The sequence below is a fragment of the Gallinula chloropus genome (genome assembly GCF_964237585.1).
Source record: "Gallinula chloropus genome assembly, chromosome: 2".
In the NCBI taxonomy this organism is placed as follows: domain Eukaryota; kingdom Metazoa; phylum Chordata; class Aves; order Gruiformes; family Rallidae; genus Gallinula; species Gallinula chloropus.
The window spans coordinates 120,156,881-120,183,495 of record NC_140086.1 but is presented as its reverse complement, the minus strand read 5'-3'; the positions used below and the strand labels follow the sequence as shown (position 1 = coordinate 120,183,495).

At 40.4% G+C, this 26,615-nt stretch overlaps 1 protein-coding gene across 1 annotated transcript in view; it reads right to left on the bottom strand.

Annotated features, from left to right (window-relative positions):
• Nucleotides 1–26,615, bottom strand: part of GADL1 (glutamate decarboxylase like 1) — a gene marked incomplete at its 5' end in the record, with an annotated part of 84,638 nt that overhangs the window by 6,878 nt on the left and 51,145 nt on the right. The gene's annotated exons all lie outside the window — the stretch shown is intronic.

Here is a 26,615-nt window from a genome sequence, read left to right as displayed (position 1 = left end):
GCTTTCAACATAATGTAATGCTGAGAAAGTATATCCTCCACTGCTAAATATCTTTTCTTGCCTTGTGCTGCAACATCAGTTGCTGGCTTTAAAATAACAGGATCTTTTCCCTTTTGGTGATAATTAAAAACAAACTTGGACCATTTATCAGCTGTCACCCCAACTGGGACAATCGAAATACCAAATATTTGCACACCCAAACGCAAGCTTTGTTCCTGTAGCCAAGGCACTCTGCAAAACCCAAACATGTTTTTCTTTTGTCTAGAATTTGTTCTGGGCCCACATCCCTAAACCACTAATAAATTACTGCAGTACACTGTTGCGCCAGTGTTCCCCTTGTGCCACACCAGGCAACAAAAGGAGAAATAAGCACATTTGTCAAAATAGCAGTAACCACTTCCACATTCTTCAGAGCAACTAACATATCAAAGAAGAACAGATGCTGCTGTATTTTTGTGCTGATACCCACATTCTCCATGTACCTTCAACTCAGGGCTGTGCAGTATGTCTACGCCATCGTATTTTGCATGTCATCTTACCCACTGCTTTTTGCCAGAAGACACATTCGTGAACCCCACAAATCGCTGAAAATGATCTAACTAATAGGACATGGTGGGTTGGCTATGGATTTTGATTGCCTTAACTGACTTCTTTAATTGTTCATTTATGCAACTAAAAATAGCTTTCAGACAGAGGCTTTTACATTAACAGTATTTGCCTCCAAAAAAGACGAGGCAGAACAGATAACCCCCCAGATGAGAATCAGCACTTAAAAGATGTTTGTGTATGTTTTTACTTACAGCTAAAAGGTACGCTGGAGAGCAACATGGCTTTCCAGGCGCACAGTCCCCTGTCATCATCTGTTTGAGCACAGGTGGCTTTTCAAGGCTATTCACATGGATTTCTTATTATGTTTCTGTCATTTCTGTGGTACTTTACCAAGGTCTTATTAACAAGCCATGTGCAAAGTGTAGGCATTAATAAAACTCCAAAGACTAGCACACAATACTGTGGATCCACTGCTCTGATCTGTTTAAACAGTAGCAAGAGGGTTGAGTATCACTGGTTTTATAAAAATAATTGTTTTAAAAGCTTTCAGAGTGTACATGAGTACATGAATTTCTTCCTAACATTTAATCTAAACCTATGCTCTTTCAGCTTGAAGCCATTGTCCCTTATCCTATCACTACACTCCGTGGTGAACAGTCCCTCTCCCCTTTCCTGTAGGATCCCTTTAAATATTGGTAGGTCACAATTAGGTCTCCCTAGAGCCTTCTCTTCTGCAGGCCGAATAAGCCCAACACTCTCAGCCTGTCTTCATAAGAGAGGTGTTCCATCCTTTGTGACCTTCCATATCTGAACTCACTCCAACGGTTCCACATCTTTCCTGTATGGGGACCCCAGAGCTGGACACTGTACTACAGATGGGGTCTCACAAAAGCAGAGTAGAGGGGCAGAATCACCGCCCTCAACCTGCTGGCCATGCTGTTCTTGATGCAGCCAAGGACATGGTTGGCCTTCTGAGCAACTAGCACGTGCTGCCAGCTCAAGTTGAGCTTGTTTGTCATCAATCAGCAACCACAAGTCCTTCTCCTCAGGGATGCTCTCAATTCATTCTCCGCCCGCCTGTAGCTGTGCTTGGGATTGTGCCGACCCACATGAAAGGGTAGTTTGTTATCTTGAAAGTAAAGGTAACTAATAAAAAAAACACCCTTTTTAGTTTGCATACATAGGGATGAGCTTCTGTTCTACTCCACTGGGGGAAAGAGAAACCCAACCACAGTGCAATGTGAACGTCTGGTGCTGGGAGGAGAACCTTACCCCAGGAAGATTTCATTATATGGCCACACAAGTTCAAAAACTTGACACACTTCAGGTGTCAACTGTCACTTCAGAAACTTGGAATGATTCTCAGCTCTTAAGATCTTACTTACTAATACAAGTCAGCTTCTGACATAAGGTAACAGCACCTTCTGTATTTGTGTTACAGGAAGGATTGAAGAACAGTAATGCATTCTTATTCATATTCTTTAACCACATCTAAAGAAAAATGAGCATTTCAACATAACTAGCTACCTTTTGTGTCTTTTTTTTTTTCTTATTAAAAACATCACAATGACCTTCTTAGAGTCTGCTTACAATATCTTGGGAGGGATGAGGGGATGGTGTCTACTATGACCCAGACTGCTACCACAAAATCAAGGCTGCTGTCTGATCTGATCACCAAATTTAACAAAGAAAATGATCCCCTTCCCCCCTCAACCCAGTGAAGTACAGGCCTCTCACCTGTCAGTTACTGGAGTAATTTTTCTATCTGAGACTCACCTATTTAAATCGTGATCTGGCCACGAAATAAATGCCACCAAACCCTTCCATGTGGAGTCCCCTAACAAAGTCAACACCCCTTTTCCCACGTACATCTTGTCCCAGAACAATATTCATTCCAGCTCAGCCTTCCTTCTCATCTCCAGTAAGCATGTTTTTCTTTTTTAATTTTTAAATCCACAACTAAAATGCAACATATACCACAAACCTCTGTGCTTAAATGCACAGACCATCAGGATACTGAAAGAACAAAGCAGGATCCCTAGGGTTTCAAAATTTGCAAATTTTCTTGTGGTCTGAAAGGGTGGAAAGAGAAAGGAAAATAATGATTTGCATCTACAAGTATTTGCAAACCAAAGAACCAAAATATACATCGTTGTTGTTATTAAAAGTCTTAGGTAAATAGAACTAGACTGCAGCTTTAAGGGCAGCTGGAGCAGGAAAGGCACACTGGGCTCAAAATTCAGCATCTGTTTTTGCAGAGATTTGTAACAATATACTTACCTCAAAAGGAATACATGGTATAAAAAATTTGCTTACCTCAGGCCTACCCTACACCCTTACAGATATGGCTCAGCATTCAGAGGCACAGATTAAATCCTCTAACCCTGTACACTAAATTGCTTTGAGCAACTTTTTGTTTCACCTGTCTGACCAGGTATTCACTCTGAACCATGGCATATGCCACAGTTTCCCTTAGTGCCACAGGTCCCTATAAATCACATCAAAAAAGGTAGAAACGTTACAATTTGAAGGAAAAGAAGAGCAGGTAGAAAAACACTGGAACTCTTCCACAGTTTTGTCAGGCTTCCACACCAGCACAGATGTTTTGACAAGAGACAGTGAGCAAGCAAGGACAATCTTTTGATTTTTGGGATTTCTATACCTTTATTGAAACATTTCCAGAAAATTCAGTAAATACAAATAATCTTCCTACAAAATTTATAAAGTCTCCAATTGATCACTGGCTTTGGAAAAGAATCTCTCCATTAATCACCATTCACCTACAGAAGCCTGCCATTGAAGCCACTGGGAGTTTTATGGCTGAATTCACCTACAGTAGAGTTAGGCTAACATATGTTTCCTTATAACTCTATTAAATTTGAAAGGAAGCTCTAAATGGCTGCTGAATGGATATCAATCTCAAGTATTTTTCTACTGCTTTTAGAGGAACTCTCCTCAGTTATAAGAAACATTATAGGACTTGTAGATATTTCTGACCATACTGACACATTGTGGGAGCATCAAGAAATTCCTCCCTTACAGACATGAAAAAGAAACACATTCCATCTCTATCCTCTTGAGATGCCTACGGTTGGAAAGGAATCTATGCTTAAATACTTTTAAATATCTGAAACACAAAATGAAATCTGAAATCCTAGAAAAAACTTTGTACCTCAGTGCAGGTGAAGGAGCAGGATTGCCTCCCACTCACCCCCCCCCCCCCAAATATTTTTGACACCGCTCAGAACATTACACAAAATATAAAGATGGCTTAATTGAACACATGATGCAAGCTACACACTTTTCTGGGCTTTACTAGTGATTGGGTTTTTTCTGAATATTTCTAAAATTTCTTATCAAAGAACAGTATGGAAGGGCAGGTTTATGTGAAGAAAGACAAAGAGTTTAGGGCCCAACCCTTCTTTTTTTCTCTATTTGCAAATTCAGTGTTTTCTTGACATTTCTTAAAGAAATGTTTGATGCCATAGGAGGGAAGGGCAACTCTCCTCCTACTGAAACTGGTGATAAGAAACAGAAGAGTGCTAACGTAATAAGTAGATACTCATTTAAGTGGAGGCCAGCTTAAGATTTATTGGCCTGAGAGCAAAAGGTCAATATTTATTCAGAGAACAATAAATCTTGATACTTAGTTCTAACAGATGTTAATCCAATGTATTATTAAATCCATCCCATTAAAGCTAATTAGATTGTGTGTCCTCGTGAGCCTTGTTGCCAATAGTCATTAGTATTGCATGGGTCATAATTACTGTGCTTTGATAATTAAATGATATAATTTCCAATAAAATTAAATATCTGGGGATAGAAATACTTATGTTTCTCTATCATAACTATATGGTACATTCCATTGGGTTCTTCCTTCATGCTGCTGTAGACCTTCCTTCCTTTCTTCTGCCAGGATCAGCACAGCTAAGAAATTAAAAGCTCAGTTCAAACTACACCATTTTTAAAAGTTCTTCATTTGCCTAAAAAAACTGATATTCCTAAAGCCCCCATCCATCTGCTATCCATGCACTAGGCCAGTAAGGAGCACGGACACAAATCACTAAGTAGCTGATGTCGAGAAAAAAAGGAGTCACAAGTGGAAAAATTCCTTCTGCTTTAGGAGGTTTACAGTGCTTTCCATCCCCACGTTTCAATGTATTCACAAGAGGAAATACCATCATCTTCATCTCTAGAAGGAAGTGGGGCATGCAGAAAGGAAATAATGACCAAGATCTTAATCACTTGGGTACCTTAGTGAATTACTGAGCAGGTCAGGGTATTTTTGGTGCAAATTTGTCTTGCAAATACTCTTGCAGACTATACACAAACTTGCAGCCATTTAGGTCAAACATGTTTCCATTCTGAAGGTACCACAGCTGGACATCAGGGTGCAATGCAGAGTGCCTCTCTTGCAGTGCAGATGACAGCTCCTCCAGAGGTTAGTGCTCCACACACTCAGTGCACATCTAGGGCAACTGACTGGTATGAACTTCACTGGTGGGGAAGATGTATTGAGGACATGAGTGATTACAGAAAATCAAATACTGGTTTCTCCATCTTCCTTATGCCACATACAACCTAACATAGACCAGAGTTCCCAAGTTTCAGCTTCATATATTGACTTATATTGATCCTTGAGGGTAGCTTTCCATTAGGAGCTGCATTGTTTAGAGAGGTAGATGCTTATTTCTGTAAATGTCTGATAAATAAGGGGAATAATTGCTTGAGAGGAAGTGTTAGGTGCATTGAGCTGTACATCACATGTTACCCAGAGACATGGCCTCCAGCAATGAAGGTAAAATACAGAAAGAAGGATTCAACTCTCATCATTTTGTCAGCTTAAAAGTTAGACATCTAGCTGAAGCTAGTCATCTAGGCTTTGCCTTTAATTAACAGAGAAAAAAAGAGGCATCTCCAGAGAATAATTCACTACATCCTAGAATAGGTAGCTAAGAAGATTGGCTCAATTTAGAAAATCTTCTCTCCTCCATGGACTTCAGTAGTAGACCTCTGCCTAAGATGGCTAAAGCAAGCTAAGATGAAGTCTATGCAGAGAGTTTCTCTTAAGTCAAAGATATCCCAAATTCATGTTCCTCTGCTGTTTCTAGGCTATGGAACTGCTGGAAAGGATCAAGGGGAACCAAAGGCTCCTCCAGTGACTAACACGGTGCTGTGACTAACACAGTGCTGTGACCAAAGGCTAACCACAGAGAACACAAAGACACAGCAAGGATCAGAGAAACAACAAATAGAGGAACCCCAGTAACCTGACCAGTGAAAATGGAGCACATCACATTGACTACTCCTCCAAATATCAGAGGACCCTTGTCCCTAGTACGAAATCCACAAAGATAAATAAATTAAAAACTCTCACAGGAATGCCAGGAAAGGAGTACATACTTACTATGGGATGCAGGTAGAAGAAAATTCTGGGACTGAAGAAAATGTATTACGGGATGCTAAGGTGAAAGTCCAAAGGTGTGAAAAGAGTGAAATGGTTGGGGAGGAACAAGTGTGGGAAAATGGAGGGAAAAGAAGATAAACAGGGCAGTCACATACAAACAGACTGCTGGTCAGTACACTCACCTAGCTGAACCCTGCACTTGATTGCTGCAGGTCATCCTTTATTCTTAGTAAATTCCATTTCTTTCTTCTGTGTGAACACTAGTGAACTTCAAGATGGACAAGCCAGCTAGCAAGAGAAGAGGTTTGAGTACCTGCAACCTGAGAGTTTTGCAGACCAAGGTGACGACAACTGAATAGATTCAATTTCTAAGCCCAGCTACCACATAGACAATAATGTGCATATGCATCTACCCCGCAAGATTTCAGTCCTTATCAGCTGAGGATAATTTGATTGTTCATGCTGCTCATGTCTGTATGACTCTTGTTATGAGGTGCCAGTAAAGACACTGGTCTCTGTGCCGATCTGTGCAGGCAGCTGTGTGTGTATCCCATATTTTTTTGTCTGTATGTACATGCACACATGTGTACAGCTATCACAATACATGTACTCACTGGACCTGCAGACAGGGAACCACAATGGCCTCATACCTGCTAGGCTGGAAAAGGAGGGATGCTTCTGTATCCTGAGGGCACCTGGATTTAGCCACCTTCTGACATTATACTGAATTGCCACTGCTCTGAAATCTTTTCTGTGGTTGACAACTGACAGTTGACAATTTTCACTTAAATAGTGGGGACATGCTTTGAATAAAATTTTCTATGTATAAGAATTCATTTGCATTTGATCTCAGGAGTATCCCATTGGTCCTACCCAGCATACTGCTCATTAGAAAGCTCTGTCTTCAGGGTGGAGGTTTATCTGACGTGAATTTAAAATGTGATTTCAGACTAGGATTAAATCCACATATGCTTTTACCTCATTATCCTATCAGATGTCAAGTTCTTTCAGATCAAAAACCGAAAATACACCGAATGAGACACAATGTGAGGTTTGCATTTCTGATTCTGTTTGAGAAAGAGCCATCTTTAACCAAGAACAGTTGTGAGAATACGTGCTAACTCCATACTCAGGGCATGCCTCAGCTCTCTTGACACTGTTTCCCTTCTACATTCAGAGCCAGTTTCTGTAAATTCAGTGCATACAAATGCCTTTGGTGCACTGCTGCCAGACTTGCTATGTGTACATGCAAAGACCGATTTTTCACGTACAGCAGATCATTTGCATGCACATAATATGCCTGTGTATACATGCAGTTGTGTGTGAACAATTTAGAGCAAAAGTCAGGCTTGAAGTGGACTCCAAAAAAACACCAACCCCCCCCCCGCCCCATGACAAGGAAAAGAATCCATCTTGTACATGACACAATCTCCATCTCTCCAACGAGCTACAGAGCAATTGACTCAACACATCTAGCATGGCTACAGGCTACTGCCCTCCTACAAGCTTCAAACTGTTGTTATTTTACTTTCCTCAGATGATTCTCATTATAACCGGGCTGAGTGCTGAGTTAAAAAGTCAGTGTATGAATCATATCATCAACTCAGTTGTCTGGAATCTTGCTTTTCCATGCATTTCCTCATTGCTACACAGATCAGCAGTGTAAAACATGTTGTAGCTGCATCAAATTTCCTTTTGCTGTCTTTAACCCTGCAATTGCCTGCGAGCAGATACTTATTTACTGTTATCCAGCTTCCAAACCACTGATGATCTGTGCATTCACTGCCTGCCTTGCAGGAGTCACATAACTGCAGCACCTAAGAGGGACATCATTATTCAGCTTCTGGGATTAAGCTTCAGCATTGTGTGTCTGTATTCTGTCCAGAAAAAAAATAAGATTACTCTCAATCTATGCGTGCCATTGCTCCATGCACCATCACATCTCCTCCACCTTTCCACACATGAAGATGCCTCCACAGTGCTGTGTCTTTTGCCACAGGCATCCCCCATGAGACCTCCCTCCCATGCTCAAGGAGCAAAAGGGGTTGTTTCTTCCAGGTTTTAACCCTGCCAGAGAAAGGATGTATGCATGAGAGTGGCTCTGAGCACTACTTCTGAGACAGACTTCTGCTGTCTTTCTTACAGACGTACACAGAGGACAAAAAAAGAAAAAAAAAAAAAGCTCCCAGCTATTAAGACTTAGCATTTATGTGACAATCCTCCTTTCAACTTTTATTTGCTCTACGCTATGGCTACGGTACAGTCCAATGTGTTGTACAATGGTATCTTACAGTCCCATGTGCTGTACATTCCCCTTCTACTATCTAAACATTTCACCATTGATATTTTCCACCTACCATTGCACTACACAGTATTGTACTAGATTTCCCCATGTCCCTTATCTGTCTAAGTCCATCTATCAGCCTCCACTCCCAGAAATTATACTTTGATTTTGTAGCAAAAGGAATTATTTTTCACTGATTCACTTCAGTGGAATGCATTTTTCCAGTTACAGAATGCAAAATACATCTTGCAACCTTTTCCTCTGAAGGAAGCCGTATTCCCAAGGTACAGGATTAGAGCAGCTTTTGTAATTTCAGGGTGGGCAGTATGGAAACGATTTCTCTTGGGTTTGTTTTTAGTCTTATAAAAATCTGTAATCATGTTTTCAAAGCAGTGCTCCCCCTTCTCCATTATGACCTTTTTATTATTCGCCAGTAATCAATCTGTACACTCAGAGACCGAATTTCAGTCTGTAGCAACTATTTTAAGAACTGGCATATTTGAATTCCTGTATTGTGGAAACAGCACTAACCCCAGCTTGAAGCAATGGGGTATTTTATGAATATTTCATGATCACACAGACAGAAGTAGCTCCTACGTGTTTATCAAACAACTGATTGAAAAATCAAATTTCCAGCAAGATATGTGAATTTAGCAGCACCACTAAGCACTTTCATTTCTACCTTAATCCTTTAGAGGATTCTGCTAAATAGATTAATCATTCATGGACAGAGAAAAAAGTTGAAAAGCTTGGTAGGAAAAACGGTCAGTCTCATGTGCTTTCAATTTCTGATGTCAACTGTGACTTTGGGAAGCTGATGGGAGCGTATAATTTCGGCTGCTTTTGATCACCATCTAGTGCATGAACCCAGGAACTGCACAATTTTAAGGAGTGGCTTCCTGATTTAAAGGAAGGATTAGCAGTAGGATTAGCGGTCCTTTTCATCATTTTTAGAAGACCTCAGATAGGTTTAGTGAACTTGAAAAAGCCAGAATTTCCAGATGCCCTTAGCTGCCTGATGAAAGCTAGACAGCTTCACGATGACACTGTTTTCCTGTAGGCTGTGACTACGACGGTCTAGGGATATAAAGAAAGTAAAACCTGCAAAGTTAAGGTTTTTTAGGCCAAATTACTTAGTGAGAAAAAGAAACATGGTTTCAGAGAAGGAATGCTTTCATCAAGTCTCTATGTCTTTTCCTGGTGTCTAAACTTTAACACTTCTGTCACTGCTGTCCATTTTTTTTGCCAAGATTGTCAGAAATAATCTTTGGAAAATGTTCCACTTACAAAAATGGATTGAGTGTGTTATGATTATTAAAACCCACTGATTGCACTTCAATATTCATCCATGCAATGAGGACTTCAAGGTTGGTATATCAGCAAGACAACTGGTCAAAGGAAGACCATCGGTACCACTGGGAATGAAAGTCCCTGACAGCTTTAAGTTTTGATCAATGCGGATGACTCAGGATAACTTGGATAATGCTTTTCAACAGCACTGACCAAGCAAGGCCAGATCTCGGCTAGTAACCTTGCCTTTCAGAAAGCATGCTGTGACTTAAAACACAGAAACTCAGTACTTTGCATTTCAAAAGGGAACTTTAAAAGTCTAAAAAAACAGAAAGCACATCTTTACTAAAAGAGGGCCATACCTTCAATATTAAACAATAATACTGTAAATTTTCACCAAAGATTAGCAGGAGGAATTTCAGGAGACACTAAGAAGAAGCCTTTGCCTGTAGACAACAGAAGAGCCTTCTTATTAAATGGAAAAATATTACTTCCCACCCATTTCTTACAAGGTCAGGTCAAGGAGCAGGCAAAGATACTTTGACACCATGACTTAACCAGTAGCTATAGTCAGCATTACACAGGATCTACCCATGACAAAATCCACCGAAAACTACCCAGAAGAGTCTTTAGACATCTTCACATCTGAAATTCAGACCATCAGCTGAACTGTCACTCAGGGGAAAAACAAATCTAAACAAAAAACAACACTCAACTGCTGTTAAGACTCTATACTAACTCCTCAAACATCACTGGATTCAGACCCTATGTAGGACGCCCAAATGCCTAGGAAGGAGAGAGCTGTAAAATCTTTACAAGCAGCTTCACATTTATTAGAAGTTGACCTCTCAGTAATAATCATTCAAAATATAGTATACAAAATAACCTTCTAGTCTAAACCTTGTAAGCAATATATAATTTTTATACAAAGTATTAAGAAGAAAAAGTAAAGACAAAGCCAGTGCTGCCAGGAAAGTATGCTTGCTACAGTTTATTCTTTAACAGCTTATGCTTTCACAACAGAGCTGGCAGCATTACTGAGGAAATTACGTTGATTTAAGAAGTAGAAGAAATTTCCTCCCCTCCTCAAACATAGGTTTTTTCCCTGACCGCACCAGAGAGCCATTAACAGCATGTGCACTAATTAGCAGTTCCACCGTATTACTGTTGTTCTGGTGCCCCCCAATGGTCACCTGCCTTTACTACTAGCTACAGCTTCAAAACACTCGGAAAAGCTACAATCCGGGCGCAGTCCCCAAACGTACGTGTAGCTCTCCACCCGTCTGGACCCGAGCTCTGTGCCCTGACACAGGTTACTAGCACTGCAGCTTCCCCATAGGCGGTACCTAGAGTTGGGCATGCAGGGCAGCTCCTAGAGCCAGGTACTGATCAGCATCCTTAACCACTTTCAGCAGGGCACCTTGGCAGCTTGAGCCGTGAGACCTCTAGGTCAAACAGCTACCTTCACAGCCGCTGTTGATTGCAAAAATCAACCTGACTCCCAAGCACAGACACTACATCCAGGGTCTCTGTAGAAAACTGCATTATATAAATTAAACTGAGGCATCATTCAAGCAGCTGAGACACGTGGACACCCAGTGCTGGCTGTGCCTTCCCTCCCATCCCCAGTCACCGCATCCATTACCGCACACACTGACCAAGCATGTCCAGACAGTCCCCATCTCATACAACAGTCAGATTTCCTGTCCCATTCACCAGCAGGTGCGGCACACACCCCGTACGATACATCTTCATTTCCAACCACATTGTGCCACAGAGAAACTAATCACTGGTCTATAAATCAGTGCTTCCCTCTGAACTGATCACAGCCTGACTACACTCACTGCAGCCAAAGGAAAAGGATCATCCCAATCACAAAGGGTGTTTCAAAAGACTTAATTTCCAAAAAACTTCAGGTGGAAAAGACAGATGAAATCTTAAAGCTCTTTAAGAAGAGATTAGATGGCCAAAAGCTGCAATCCTTCAATCAGGAAAGAAGACAGCTTCATCTAAAAGTCCATCCTGGTTTATTGGCAAAGTGAAGATAGCAAAGCAATATTTAATGCGTTGAAAGGGGGAAGGGGATCAGATAGCAATCAATACAAATGTGACACAGAGAAAATTTATCAGAAGGGAAAGAAATCCTTGACTGACAGGACTGAGGAAAGAAGAAACACTTTAGTATGTACATTAGGGACGACTGAAGCCCTACCTATGGTTAATCATTAAAAACGCAGGCAAAGCAGAAGCATTCAATAAGCTTTAAATTTCTTCAGGGAGAAATATGATGAACTTTCCAAGCCATCAGCACCTATTGGGATGTTAAAGGTCTACTGAGGGCAAATTTTAAAAAATACAGCCCTGTATAGCTTGTACCCAAGATTTAAAAAGCTCATTGAATTTTTGCATAATTTTGGGAATACCATGGAAAATTCAGACAACTTGCACCAGTAGTAATAGCAGACAGACCTAGCGAAATAAGAATGCTCAAGCCAAAGTTAACAAAAGGCACACTTGTACCAGATTTAATTCATAATGAATTAAAGGCTAAGAATGTGTAGTCATTTTAAAATTGATAAAAACATCCAAAATTTAGTCTTTTGTGTTCAATTGCGTTTATATTTTTGCCAAGCACCATTTTTTGGGGTCTGACTACCTTCGTTATTTTGCTGATAATACAAGTTTTCTTGATGATTTACTTGCTCTTAGAGCATTAATAAGAAAGCCTTACACAAGCCATTTAGATGAAAAATCGCAGGAACAATTCTCACAGCAACAGCACACACAAAAAATAGAGCTACACAATAGCAATACGGTAAAACTAAGCCAGATTTGACTAACTAGCGTATCTCTACATGTAGTAAACAGGGTGTCAATCAAATGTTGCTGCTAGTGAGGCTCCACAGAGATCAAGATTAGACTTGATGCTAATCCTCATTGTTCATTTCCTGGAAGTCAATAAACGACAATTGATACCATTTGCAAGTGAGAGACTCTTTCAAAGGGAGAAAACCAAAGGAGATGAGCCAGGGCACAGACCTGGAGTGCCTAAACCCACTCTAGCACCGGCTTTAGCACATGATGAGTTATTCATGTAGGGGACAAAACTCACAAACCCACAGAGAGCTTAGAATGGATGACTATCCAGTTCAGAGTAACTCTTTAAAGACAGCAGCAGTCAACAATAAAGCAAAATTCATATGAGCTTCCAGGTCACATATCAGACTGGCAAGAAACTGACTTCTCTGCAATTGTTTTCACTCTACATCAAAGCCAAAATCAGTTTCAAAAAGTTCTGAGTACAGACAGACTCCCAAAGTTGTGTGCAGTAGGTTATTTATGTGGATGCTTTAAAACAGTCGGGGCTGCTCTTTAACACATGTCCCCACATCATAGGACCACTAGTTAATGTCATGTCAGTCAGTTTTCCTTGGGCCAATGGAGAAAAAAAAAACCAACCCCAAAAGATCTTCACAATTAATTTTGTTCTTGAAATGGTAATTTATACATACAAGAGATGTTTTTCGTTTCAGCATTCATCATCACAATATCTCTATTTTACAAAGCCTCATCAGCTTGAGCTACCAAAGAAATACAATAGAAGGAAAAAAATGTTAATATGATCCAGAATTTTACAAACAAGTGCACACACATTAAGGAGGCAATTTTATCTCCACATGCAGTAGTGGAAACTCAGGTGCTGGCAAACAATACATAGTTCAATTGTTTGTTGGGTTTAGGTTTTTTTCCCTGAAGTAATAATGAAAAACTGGAAGGATGCTGATGACAGCTGCAGAAATGTTTCAATGGCTAATGAAGACTTAAAGTTGTGAGTCTATTTAATTTATAAATAAAAGAATGAGAGGTGGCTTGATGATAGCTTATAAGCACATGAAAAGGGAAAAATAAAGCTATTTTAGTGTGGAAAGGTGTTTTTTCAGCTTTTTTTCTCCCTTCTCAATCAATCTCCTTTCAGATAGGAAGACTCATTAGCCATTGAAAGAAGATGCCAAGGAAAATGGTCGTTTTTCCATTTCTTGATATTTTCCAGTCAAGAATAGACATGTTCCTACATGCCATGCTTATAAAGAGGTCACTGTGCTACCCAGAGAAAAGTCCCCAAAACACAGAGGTAGTCAGGTAACTCCTTCTGTCTTTAAGTTCTTTTTGATCATAAGCTTCTGTTTTATGGCAGGATGCAAATCAGCTGCAAACATTTAAATTAATTTATATTTTCTTAAGTCACAGGCAGCAACCTGAAGCTTGTTAAAAAATGGTTAAGGAAAATATTCAGTTTAAGCACATTTTCAAGAGAAGATGGTAAAGCCAGTTGATGCCTTCCTGCATATCTCAGGACTGACTGCAGCTGGCTCATCTGGTCTACCCAAAAGAAGGAAAGGGGAGAGGAACTGCATCCCCTCTCCAGATGTGTCTCTCCCATCATGGTCGGTTTAAGGAGTAAGAGCACAAACACTGTACTGGTAAAGAGCTGCTGCTACAGGAAGTGGCAGGAAAGGGCAGGGAAAGTACAACAGCTTCACTGCTCATCTCTGGCAGTGCATGCTTTCCTTTGTGGTATTTGCACTCCTGTTCCGGTGCCAAAAATTAAAAAAAAAATAAAAATAAAATCTTTTCAACTATCAGGAACAAAAGACACTTCCATGCACTACCACTCTTCCACAAAATCTACATCAGCTGTCTGTACAGCAGAACTGCAAAGCCATAAATGTTTCAATCGTTCCCTAAAACAAACCACTGAACTATTATTTTATCAAGGATTTGTAGCCCTGGTATGTTTGTCATTCTTTTCCAGAAATGCTGCACATGCCCAAGTGCCCACATCCTCTGCCACTCCTCCCAACAAGGGAGTTCCCCACTTACAGTTGATATAACAAATATGATTAAATATTTTCCAGATAGGTGAAGCCAATGTTAAAATTGTCAGCCATGTTCTCAGACTACAGCAGAAGTTTACCTTTCCTGGGAGGTAAAATAAAGGCTTATACTGTTAAGAAGCTTCTGTTTTCTGGGTGATAAAGCAGAAAGATATCTTATCTTGGTTTTTCCATCAAATGCATAGTAAGTCATGCTGTAGGGGTCCATTAATTAAGGATGAAACATTAAAGATTTTATTTTCCTTCTGCTTGATTCCCTATAAAATGACCCAAAAAAAATCACCATGCTATTTATCTTGTAATCACTATTATTGCACTACAGCCAATTCACTGCTGTTATTTATTAAACATGCCAAAACCAACAGAATGCTAGAAAACACTTGGTTCATTTAGAAACCACAGCAGGTATCAGCTAGCAGGGTAGAATGGTCATGGCACCACCAGTAAGACTTTGTAATTGGAGGAAACTTTATTGTGTAGCATAGAAAGGGTTTGTTTAAAAAGCCGCTATCAAGAGATGACATTAGCACTCGTTCTTCATTCATGAGATTGTCATTTAGCCCACCTGCAGTTTCTAATATTCAAGTACTTTTAAAATATATTTGGAGCATTAAGAGAAGCTCCTGGTACCACACCCTTGCAGGAGGAGAGGCTGCACTTCATAAGGCGGCAGCCAAGAAGCAGTGGGTTCCATTCTGCACCGCAAATTTTGCTGTGTGCAAAGCAAGAAAAGCCACATGCTAACAACTAAACAACTGCCAAAAATCATTTTTGCCTGGTCACGTTCTTTGCTTTCACTCTAAACGAGGTTCACCTTATGCCAAGGAGCAATGGGAGGGGCAGATGTTACTTTTATCCTACACACGCCCTTCAGCACTGAAATATCAGCTATTAGAAAGGTTAAGGAATATATATAACCATCACAAGGATGGGGAGCCACAGCTCCGACAGCTTACAAGCACAAGGTGAAACAATGATGGTCCTGAAGAACCACCATCCCCACCATGAGATGGGACTGATCTAGGCTGCACAGCTGTCTCACTACCTCAAACACCCCGTGCTCCAGATCAGAGAGCAGCCCCCACACCAGGCCAGTTCTGCTACAATCACACAATGCGGCCAGGCAAAAGGAGTCCCATGATGGCAACTCAGGAAAGGCCAAGGATCTCAACTTGGCCAGGTTTCCTGCAGTTTCATTCCAAGTCTTTTTCTGTCAGTAGGATGCTGCAGCAGCCATCCTTCCTTCCTTCCACTGCCTTCACAAAGGAATATAATTTAGCCCTTGTGCAAACCACAGAGCACCGAGTCCACAAAAACCCTTCAGTGACTGCTGTTTTCCTGAGACGAGACTATACATCCTCCCCATGCCCACACAATACCACCTGTGCAGCCTCAGGGTTGCAAATTATTGAATTTTCAGCACCCAGGGACCAGTAACAATCCTTCAGAGAGCCCCAGGGACTTCTCATATGAAGGGAGTAAATTCAGAGCTGGTGGGCAGACCAGCTTCACAGACCCAGCGAACATGTTCAGTGCCCCTGCGGGATCATTCTGCAGCCACCCAGCTCAGAGAGGAGGGAGCCATGTGCCGAGTGTACTGGAGACATTCTGAAATGCTAATACCTCTGAATGACTGTTTTTCTCATTTCACAGAAAATTAGGAGGTGGAAGAAAAGGGAATTCATTATTCCCAAAACACCAGATAAAATAATTTAAATCACTACATTAAAATACGATTAGTGTTTGTTATAAAAAGAAAAGATGATGGGGGGAGGAGACAGCTTTTATTCAGGTAAAAACTGAGCACAGAATGAAGCTGCTAGTGACCTCAAGACTCAGTACTTAGACATTCCTGGGATGCTTCAATTATTGAGTTCCCCTGTGATGTATATTGGGTTTCATTTTGATCCACAGGCTATTAAACATGATCTATGACACTTTCAGAAAAGCCGTAGTTTGGAGTTCAGCCTGTAACTCAAACTTTTTTCCCCTTCTATCATTGGTTATTAATGCGCATATAGCACCGAGAGAGCATAATGAAGAGGTGCCCAGATATGCAGGAGCATCGTGCTGCTTTATAAGAACATAGTCAATAGGGTCAACTAGAACTAAATTAACTGTGTTGAGTGTCTTCAAACTCTGCTTTCTTATTAAAAGCGGTTCTCTTCACAGGCAGGCACAAAAGGCCATTTAAAATATTAGTCAATATGTTCTAACTCCAAAATGAAGCAAAGGAAAGGAAGAATAATTAGTCCTATTTAAGCAATGGAAAATACATGCTGTTTGTGCAAACAAGTGCATCCAGATCCTCGACGACGTAGTAGTAGCTGAAACCAACAAAATACATGAAGCGCATAGCAATTTGCCATAGCTCAGAATGGAAAATATTTGACTGGAAACAGGCTAAGAATGCATACTCTATTTTTTTTCCTCAAAGAATAAACCATAGATTCATAGGTCACCATTTCTTGGAAAGCATCTATTTGTGAGGAATAAGACTGGGTTTGCTTTTGTAGGGTGGTGGGTTGGTTTGGGTTTTTCCCCTAAAAGTAGCCATAGACTATTAAGGATAGCAAAACATTGACTATGTTCAAGAGAAATTAGAACATGCAGACAATAGAGGCTGGAGAAATGGGCTGACAAGAACCTTATGAGGTTCAAAGAGAAATGCTAAATCCTGCCCCTAGGGAGAACCAACCCCCTGCACCAGTAAACGCTGGGGATCACCCAGGTGGAAAGCAGCTTGACAGAAACGGATGTAGGGGGCCTGGTGAGTGTAGGCTGGGCTGCATTAGGTAGAGTGCTAGCAACAAGTTGAGGAAGGTGATCCTTCCTCTGTACTCAGGACCGGTGGGGCCACACCTGGAGTGGAGTGTTCATTTCTGGGCTTCCCTATACAAAAGAGACGTGGACATATTGGACAGAGTCCAACAAAGGGCTGTGAGAACTATTAAGGGACTGGAGCATCTCTCCTATGAGGAGAGGCTGAGGAAGCTGTTCAGCCTTGAGAAGGCTCAGGGGAGATCTTACCACTGCATATAAACACCTGATGGGAGGGACAGGCTCTTTCCAGTGGTGCCCAGTGATAAAACCAGAGCCAGGAGCACAACTTGAAATACAGGTAGCTCCCTCTGCACATCGGGAAACACTTTTTCACAGTTTTTCACTTTTTTCACCTGGTTGCCCAGAGCAGTTATAGAGTCTCCATCCTTGGAGATATTCAAAAGCCACCTGGACATGGTCCTGGACAACCAACTCTCAGGTGTCCCTGCTTGTGCAGAAAGTTTGGACAAGATAACCTCTATAGGCCCCTTCCAACCCCAACTGTTCTGTGACACTGTTAACTAGTTTTTCTTAGAATCTAGTTACTTCACTAATACTGTGCCTTACTCCATCTTCTCCTCATTCAAGAATAATAATCTTTTACGTGATCCCATCATGCAAATACTTAATCATATACATGCATATGCATGAGCACACACACAAGTTTACATTCAAAAAGCATATATGAATTAGTGTTGTATTGAAAAATATTACATTTTTCACTTCTATAGCAATAATGAGAAAAAGGCAGTGTTGTTCTGTGTGGCAACACGACTCCAAGAAAGAAGTGTTTATTTTTATTATGCTATTGGGAAATGACAAGATGTACAAATAAAGATGACATGTTAATGAGCTCTTAAAGCAAACAAAAGAGATGATAAAAACTCTTACATCGATACATTTTTTCTCTTCTATATGTAAAATATTGACAATTAATCATTCATTTACCTAAATATGTAATACTAATTCACTAGCAGGACAGTTCCAATGTAAATTCCTTTGGCTTCTTGTAACCTGAAAATAGTTTAAGATTCACTTTAAAAAAATGCCATAGAGTTGACTTTAGTTTTCAGATTAGCTGGGTTTGCCTGTTAGCATAAAGATAGGCTAATAGTAACAGAAAACGTTTAATTCTTTCTTCCTGTCTTCACAGCCATGAGCGTTATTTTGTTTATCTACCTTGGCCATTCATAGTAAGATACACTATTTTAATGCTTCAGTAAACCTTAGTATAAACCTTTAACGAACATTATCTCGAAATCTGGAGCACTCAGTATCTTACGGGGTTTAGTTTTACCCTCCTGGTCCTTCTATAAACCATGAGGCTCCTAACAATGGATGAAAACGTCCACTGCTCTGGGTAACATGCTGTACAAATTAAATAGTACTGTCTTTGTTCACACAGAAATAGCAAGAAGCACTTAGGCAGTGCTTAAGCACCCTTCAGTCAATTGAATCTGCGGCAATGAAGCAGAGAATGCAGTCCCACCAAATCCCTACTGCCTTTGTTTCTATGATCTTTCAGTTAGAAAGAAAGGCTTTTTAGATGCTTCCTGTATATAAACAGAAAGATTTATTATGTGTGCAGCATTTAACAATACAAAGATTTGGAACTGGCTTGTTTGTTTTCTATATCAGAACTGAAAGCTGGAATGACCTTCAGGTTTCAGCAAGACAGCGTGCAAAATTTTTAGCACATTGACAAGTAGAACCTGTGCTTCTCCTGTAAGAAGGGAGCACATCTACAGACAACATACCTCACTACCGTAGATAATTTGCTTGGGCCCTGGAAGAATCACCATGTCAGCTAACTAGTCCTAGCAAGATTTGTTTTAAACTGAAGTAAGTACCATACTTACATATGGCCACCCCGCTCCTAGTACCTGAGATACCTTCACAGAGCATTACACGCTGTGATGAAAGTACATTTTGCCTTGATCTCCCTGGAAGGTTTGGTCCTTTACTTTGAATCTGTCAATCTCTCATGATTTTATTTCCTCACAATATTTTTCTCCACTTTGTCTATCGCCCAAAGTTTCATTTCATGCCATTATATGTATTACCACATTGAGAAATGATTGGACCCTCCATTATCCTTAAAAGGATTCCAAGCAACAACTAGTTTGAAACCTACTTCACCTCTGGAGATCTGAGCAATCTTGCTCTGCAGGTGGCACAGGGAAGATGAAAACCCTTGTTCAGGCTGAATGTAGCATGTGGAGCTGCAGCAGACTCCCTCCCCACAGTCTGGATCTGCAGCAGACTCCCTCCCCACAGTCTCCATCATTTCTATAGGCTGAGGTCTAGGGATCAATGGACCTCAGTCCCCAATGGAACTTGAATATGCACCACTCAGCATTAAGTCTCTGGCAACAGTTGCCCTGCACTCTCATCTAGTAAACCATACAGCAGCAAAGCCATTGGGGTTTCTTCTCTTTGTTTCAAGAACTGAGGGGTAGCTTTAGCAGCTGTGTATCAGTGCTCTTACAAGAGATGTTTTGCTGCCAGATGCGGTGCTTGACAGGGTGTAAATATCATCAGTTCAAGCTATCACCCAATATTGCAAGGCAGGGAAGGGGCAGATGAGCCTAACAGAAAAGGTCAGCTATCCAAAGGACAGAACTTAGATGGTTAAAATGAAGTGGAGGGGAATGTAGTGATGCTGATTCTTGCCTAGTCACCTCAACAGAAAGGGTACCACTGACCTAAGAAAGTAAAGATTTCTGCCTGAATAGAACTATCTTTGACTGCTACTGCCCAGCCCTAGAAGTCTGGAAGACAGGCCAAGCAGAGAGCTAGAACAGAAATCTCTACAATGGACATATCACAAATTACTCAAATTTCACTTAGGACTATTAACAAAAAACATGAGCTGGAAGCAGTTCACATCTTTGCCTTCAGCTACTGTAGGTTACAATACAGTCATACAAATATGACTCCATTCTATTCCCATACATGTCCAATATGCCAGTCACCCCATGAAAGCATAAGTGTGGGACCAGGTCAGTCTCTCAAACCATTGTATGTGGCTGAAAGTTAAGGAGGTGTACAACCCCACCCGTGTAAAATATATGCTGAAGGGTCTCTAGCACCTGGGTCTAATGCTAAGGTGAAATGGACACAATTAGTGTAAAATGTGTTGGTCCCAGCTTCTCCTGATGGAGACTACAACCATAAATTTGGCTCCTTAGTCTAGCACTACTACTTCAGTACTCATGCAAGAATAATTATAATGGAGAAAAAAAAAGACATAAATTGCAGATATAGAAACCAAACTACTCTATTTTAAACTTTTTTTTTTAAAGGCTTGTTATTTTTGTGTTCTTACAACTCAAGTCTATGGAGGAGACATTTAAAACAAAGTCATGCTAAATATCTTTTTTAATTAACAGTTACAGACACTTTTGTACTGATGAGTTATATAAAACTGCAGAAAAACTGTGTTAAAAGGCAAAGTGTGCAAATCCCTCATTAACAAGGTACTGAAACACCGCTATAATTTTTCTCTGCTATTATATTCCACTGCACTGTTCCTTCTCATTTATCAGGGCTCAGATCTTTCTGCTTAACAATAACAGTCATTTACATGCAGCTAAACTACAAAGATTTTATTCTTTTGCTGCTGTGTATTATGTACTATTAGTTGCAATATAAGAGATGTCGTTACTTTAACAAGTGACTGCTTATTGTACTATTAAATTTCTGAGCAACCACCCTCTGCTGAGGAATGGTCACACTACAACATAAGCCCTGGTTATTCCTGTATGACTCATTTTGTGGTTTCAGGGCTTCTTGTGCCTCTCTGTCCCCTAAGGTCCTTGCCTGCAGCCCTGCCTCCACTGAGCCTCCAGCTCTCACCTCTCCCAGAGCGCTGCGTTTCTGCCCCTTCTGACCACCATACTGAAAATTCAGCTGTAAAATAAAGGTTGGAACCAGCACACAGCATGCTCAAAATGAAGTGTTGGGTCCTTTGTACTTATGTTTATGCACTAAGGTAGCTGAGCTGGGATTCTGGCATCCCTAAGGTTCCCCTCCTGAATGATGAAGTCAAACAAGTCTTTCCCAAGGGTGGTTCTGACACTAGGTTGCCTAAGTCATGATCTGGGAGTTCCCCTTCTCCATGTTAAAGATGGAAGGAAAATATGCCAACTCCTCAAGCAGCTTCCCTGGATAAGTGCCTCAAGTTATATAGGATGAATCTGGAGCTTTTGTCAACCCTGAGGAATTCCCTGACAAATAGAATCTCCTCAAACCACCTCTCTGGAGGTCTCTATATGATTCCATCCATCCCTGTGGGAGGTCTTTCTTTTAGACCTGCTAAAGGAATCTCTTCTACTTACAGCTTTTTGTTTCTGGAAGTCCACAACAGATTTCTGGGTTGCTTTGAGAGAAGGCAAAAAGATTAAGGGATGGCACCATCTCTTCACAGTCCTCACACACTGGCAAAAAAACTCCCAGAATGTGACCCAATCTTTTTCTTTCTGTTCTTTTCCAAACATATTTCTACTCAACCGCATTACTTCAGTGCAACAAGAAAACACTTGGGATCAGAAACAATTACATCAAGATACATACAGTATTCACAAATGACTGACAAACACCTCCTGATCTGTCAGTCACAATGATTTAGCCAATCTAACTTACATAAACTTCTGTGTAAATCTTACCATTGATTTTCTTGTCATTTGCTGTGGCCCTCCACAGAAACTCATGACAAACACCACTAGATACTTGAGTCGGTAGGCAACTTGTTACCATAAAATCTACTTGTGCAAGCAAGATTCACAGGATTGGGTCTCCACCCTTACTCTTCAAACACACATGTTAAAATATTGTTTAATTGTTCTCTTGTTGAAGCATAAGAAAAATTAAAACAAAGTACACGAGGATGCCAGGTATTCAAGTAACATCACCTTGCACACAAATCTCAAGTGGAAATCCATTTGTGGTGACACGTTGGGAACCTTTCTTGTGCACGAACCAGGCTCACCACATTGAATACTGTGGTTATAATCTATGTCATTTTTCTCTTGTTATTCCAAAATATAGAGAGCAAATACTACTAATATAACCAATTGGAGGTTTTGTTTTCCCTTCCCATTCAAACCTCATACCATAGTCAATAGATATTTTGAATACATAAAGAATACTGAATCGGGTCCTTGATTAGTGTTTGATTTATACCACAAAGACCACAAGACTCAGAGGTTGCCAAGGCAACACCACTTCAACCTCCTTACATTTCTGCTTTGATATGAAACCTCTCATTATATAAATGTATCACAACACCAGTCAGCATGACAGGCTATTTTACAAATATGCCTTCAGATAGCAGACAGCTATATTCTTCTCTTAAGTTGGGGGTGGGGGTGGGGAGGAGGCAGTAATAAGGTTGCCTTTTACTAAGGGGAAGAGGGTAGAGGCAAAAATGACATTCCAAGCTCTATAGGCTTTATTTATTATGAATCTGTAACCTGAGACTTCTAAAACAGCCAATAAATTTTGTCATTTTTGGCCAAAAATCCACAAAAGGACAGGAAGCAAACAAAACAAAAAACCCCAAATACACCACACACGTAGAGTCTGAGATGTTAGAATTTTGAGTAAGTGCAACTAACAACTGCTTATAAAAGTTTTACTGAACTATTGGAAATCAGATACTCTAGCATATGTTGTTTACAACTACAGTTCAGGCACTTTAGTAAAGCATAAAAGACCTACCAGGAACCTGCTGACACTTTTTTAACCCCAACTTTGAGGTCTAAAGTGGTACTTCACAATATACCACTACCTTCCTTTACTGAGTAGCATCCAGTACACAGTAACCTACTACCTACAGTTGCACTCCAGGATTCTTCAGCAAAGCTAGGCTCCCACAAGAAAAGGGCTCTTTTCAAGATGGTTATTTCCATGTCTCCTCCTTAGCCTTCTAGGCCACACTGACTACAAGCTGATCCAGAATGCACACAGCATGGCTGGCTGGGTTAGCAACAGGGTAGTGACAGTTCCAGATACATCTTTCCAGACCTTCCCTTCTGTTCTATTGCCATTTGTGCTGCCAGGAGGCTTTCCAGAGACAGTATTACTTGCAATCCTCTAATTCTACATCATCCGGAGACACTTCAGCATAAACTGAGACAGCTGACTTCTCTTTAGAGAAGGTGTAAAAAGTAAGAATATACATAAATATCTCTATGGAAAAATATGAGAATTAGTATGGTCTGGGCTTACTTCTTCCCTCACTTCCATTTCTGGCTTGTAATTTCCAGCTACACTTTTGTCACTGTGACCCTGTGATATTCTGACCATCCTCAGCAGTAAAAAAAGTAAATCTTACAGTGTGACACAAGAGGAAGAAGAGGAGCAAAAATACCACTAAGGAGCACATGCAGTACTAGGAAAGGGAAACTAGGAAACTGTTCTTTCAGCTCATCAATTATGTCAGTATCAGGTCAGAGACAACTGCCCCCAGTTTGCAATGACACAATAACACCACTTAAAAATATTTTTAATTGCATGTAACAGTAGGTCCCCAATTATCACAGAGTGTCCATTTGTATGGTTTCTACAAGAAGAAATCCCTCTATACCTCCTTGTGAAGGATGTAACTGAAAGCCACCTTACATCACAGGTTCCTTTACTGATTAGGTCATCTGCTATGCACTCAGTACTGCAAAATGTTCAGGGCACAGACTGTCTTGGGCCACCCAACTGTACCCAAAGCCCTTCTGTACTCTCTATAGAGCTAGTTTCACTATATACTCCATTTCTGCTGTAATCCCAAAAGATGAGAGTGTTGTAAGACTGTGGATGTGCACAGAATTCCCAGTTTCACTGGGAGCAATGTACTATTTATGCTGTTCTTTACTTTCCCAGCACCAGATTGCTTCTCATTCCCTTAAGTGTTCAGGTGATGACTGAAATGACCAGCTAGTGGCTGATCCAAATCCTTCAGGCCATTCTTTCCTACCACCTTTCTGTTTTCCATGTAGGAAACTCCAAGGAGGGCAAATTTTATACCCAAAGTCCAAGGCCCTGGAAGGTGAAACAAAAAAAAAAAAAAAACAGCATACAAAAAAATGCAAGCTGCCAAGAGATGTGGTTTATATAGGATGGCTAAGATTGACATCAGAATCAGGTATCACACTGTGATCCAGTCAGCCTTGACACATTTCCACACAAAGTGGGCCATGAAAGCTGGAGTAGAGCCAGCACAGCAGAAAACCTTCAGGGCTATTTTGCATAGGACTATGCAAATTCTTCACAAAGCTGAAAGACTTGAGATCAGAGCTATTTGCTTATCAACTTTCACCAGCACTAAAACTCACATAACTAACCTTAGAAGACAGCATGCTATTCTGAAGACTATTGCTGAATAAGCAGCTGAATAAAATCAATTACTTGCTCAAGGGATATTCAAGACATACGTTTCCTTAATTATTGTCAGATATGCAGGTCAACTAAAAGGAAGATTGATTTCTGGATAAACCGAATAACTATGATGTTAAATTGTTGTGTGGAAAGACAAATTATGAATTAAAGCATTTTAATGTTCATTTTAGTGAAATGATGGGAGTATTCAAGAAGCACTTGCAGTCAAGAAACTACACATCCCTATCTGCCTGTCAATGTCATAATGCAACCACCTCTTCATTCTTCATCTTATCACTTACACCTTGCTGATCAGGATGCATTCCTTCTTGGCCAACCATATATTTGTACTGATTAATGTAATACTAATCTAATGACTACGCTGTTTGTATCAGCAATGTGAGAACAAATTGGCATTAGCTGGAAAAGTCAAGTCAGCCTTATTTTTTGTGACCCAGTACTGTCATTTCATGTGCTCATGGTTACATTTTGTGCCCCAAACTGGCCCTCAGCATCCAAAAGGGAAAAGTAACTCCAGACCTGTCCATCCCTGTGGAAAATCAGGGAGGTGAAACATGTTTTAGTAGTGCAACAAGCTCATTTCTGTAACGTCAAAGAAATTCCCTGCAGTTCTGCAAGCAACACAAATAACAATCGTCACTTCTTGTTTCCTTGCCCCATCATTCAGGAAATAACTTTGTGGCATCCAGTGTCTTGCTTTGCTAGGGAGTTGGGGTCTGTTTTGTGGTAAATTTTCTTTCAGGCTTATGTGGGGAAGAGAAAAATAGGTTATGCTTTTGGATTTTGGTTTTCTTGGTGCTTCATCAGAGGGTGTGTAAGAAAACGTCACCTTGACCATGAAAAGAGTGGTTGAGACCTTGCAGTGGTGCTCAGTTCTTGGGAGAAACTGCACACAAGCTCCTTTCCCTCCAGGTTCTCTCCCACAAATCACTAGCTAATAAATCTGCGTTTTCGGCATCAGTCCGTCTATATCAGTATATAAAATAAAGCCAGGTATCTATTCCCCACCCTGACTGGAAACCATAGGGTAGCAAAGAACCAGAAAGTTAAATTCAAAAAGCCACTCACAATATACACCTCAAAGCCATTCATTGTGCTTCATCCCTTTCCTCCTCAGTCCCTTCCAGAGCACACATAAATCAAAAGGAGGCAGTTGCAGTATGATTTCTTCTATGCCTTCCCATTTCTCTTTTCCAAATTCTCACTCCTCCGTGGGTACAGAGGCACTGTTACACAGCTCCCTCTCTCTCTCTGTGTACATGTATGTAGATACAGGCCTTCTACTCTTAATGAGAAGGGAAGCCCCATATCAAAGGTTCATTACCCATCGATGCTTTGTGAAAGCATGACAAATGCAAACCCCTTGTAACCACACTGTGGCTATTCATAGCTTTGTACTGCAAAAGTTAAATATACTTCCTCAAACAACACAGACAGGGCTAAGGAAGACCTCACCCCCAAAAAACAATGGCATCCAGCGTAAGCTGAAAGCAATTCCTGTGAAAGAAAAGCTGCTGAAAGGAGAGCAGACATCATAGCAAGTCTGCATGTAGATATAGCATGTATACATCTATGTTCTACTTTAAATTTTTAACTTTGTAGTAGTAAATTCTAGGAAATAATAAATGCAGACCACCAATGCTACTACACAGAGAAGCAAACAATGAATTAAATTTCTCACAGAATAGCTTATTAAGTAAAACATAATAGCACGGTGTCTATTTGCTTCTTAATTAAGTCTTTACTGTTTTCCACTAATAACTTAGAAAAAGCAGAAGTAAATTTTTGAAGACCATTCATGATTTTCTACCAGGATGGCAAAGAGTTGACAAAACACTCAACAATGAGGTTTTCCTCCATTGTATTCCTGTTCTCTTTTATGCATTGTTTAACATCAGAAATGTATTCTTAAGCACTTCCTTGCTACCATTATCATAGACTATCATAGATAATGCAAGACAAGTTCCAAGGACAG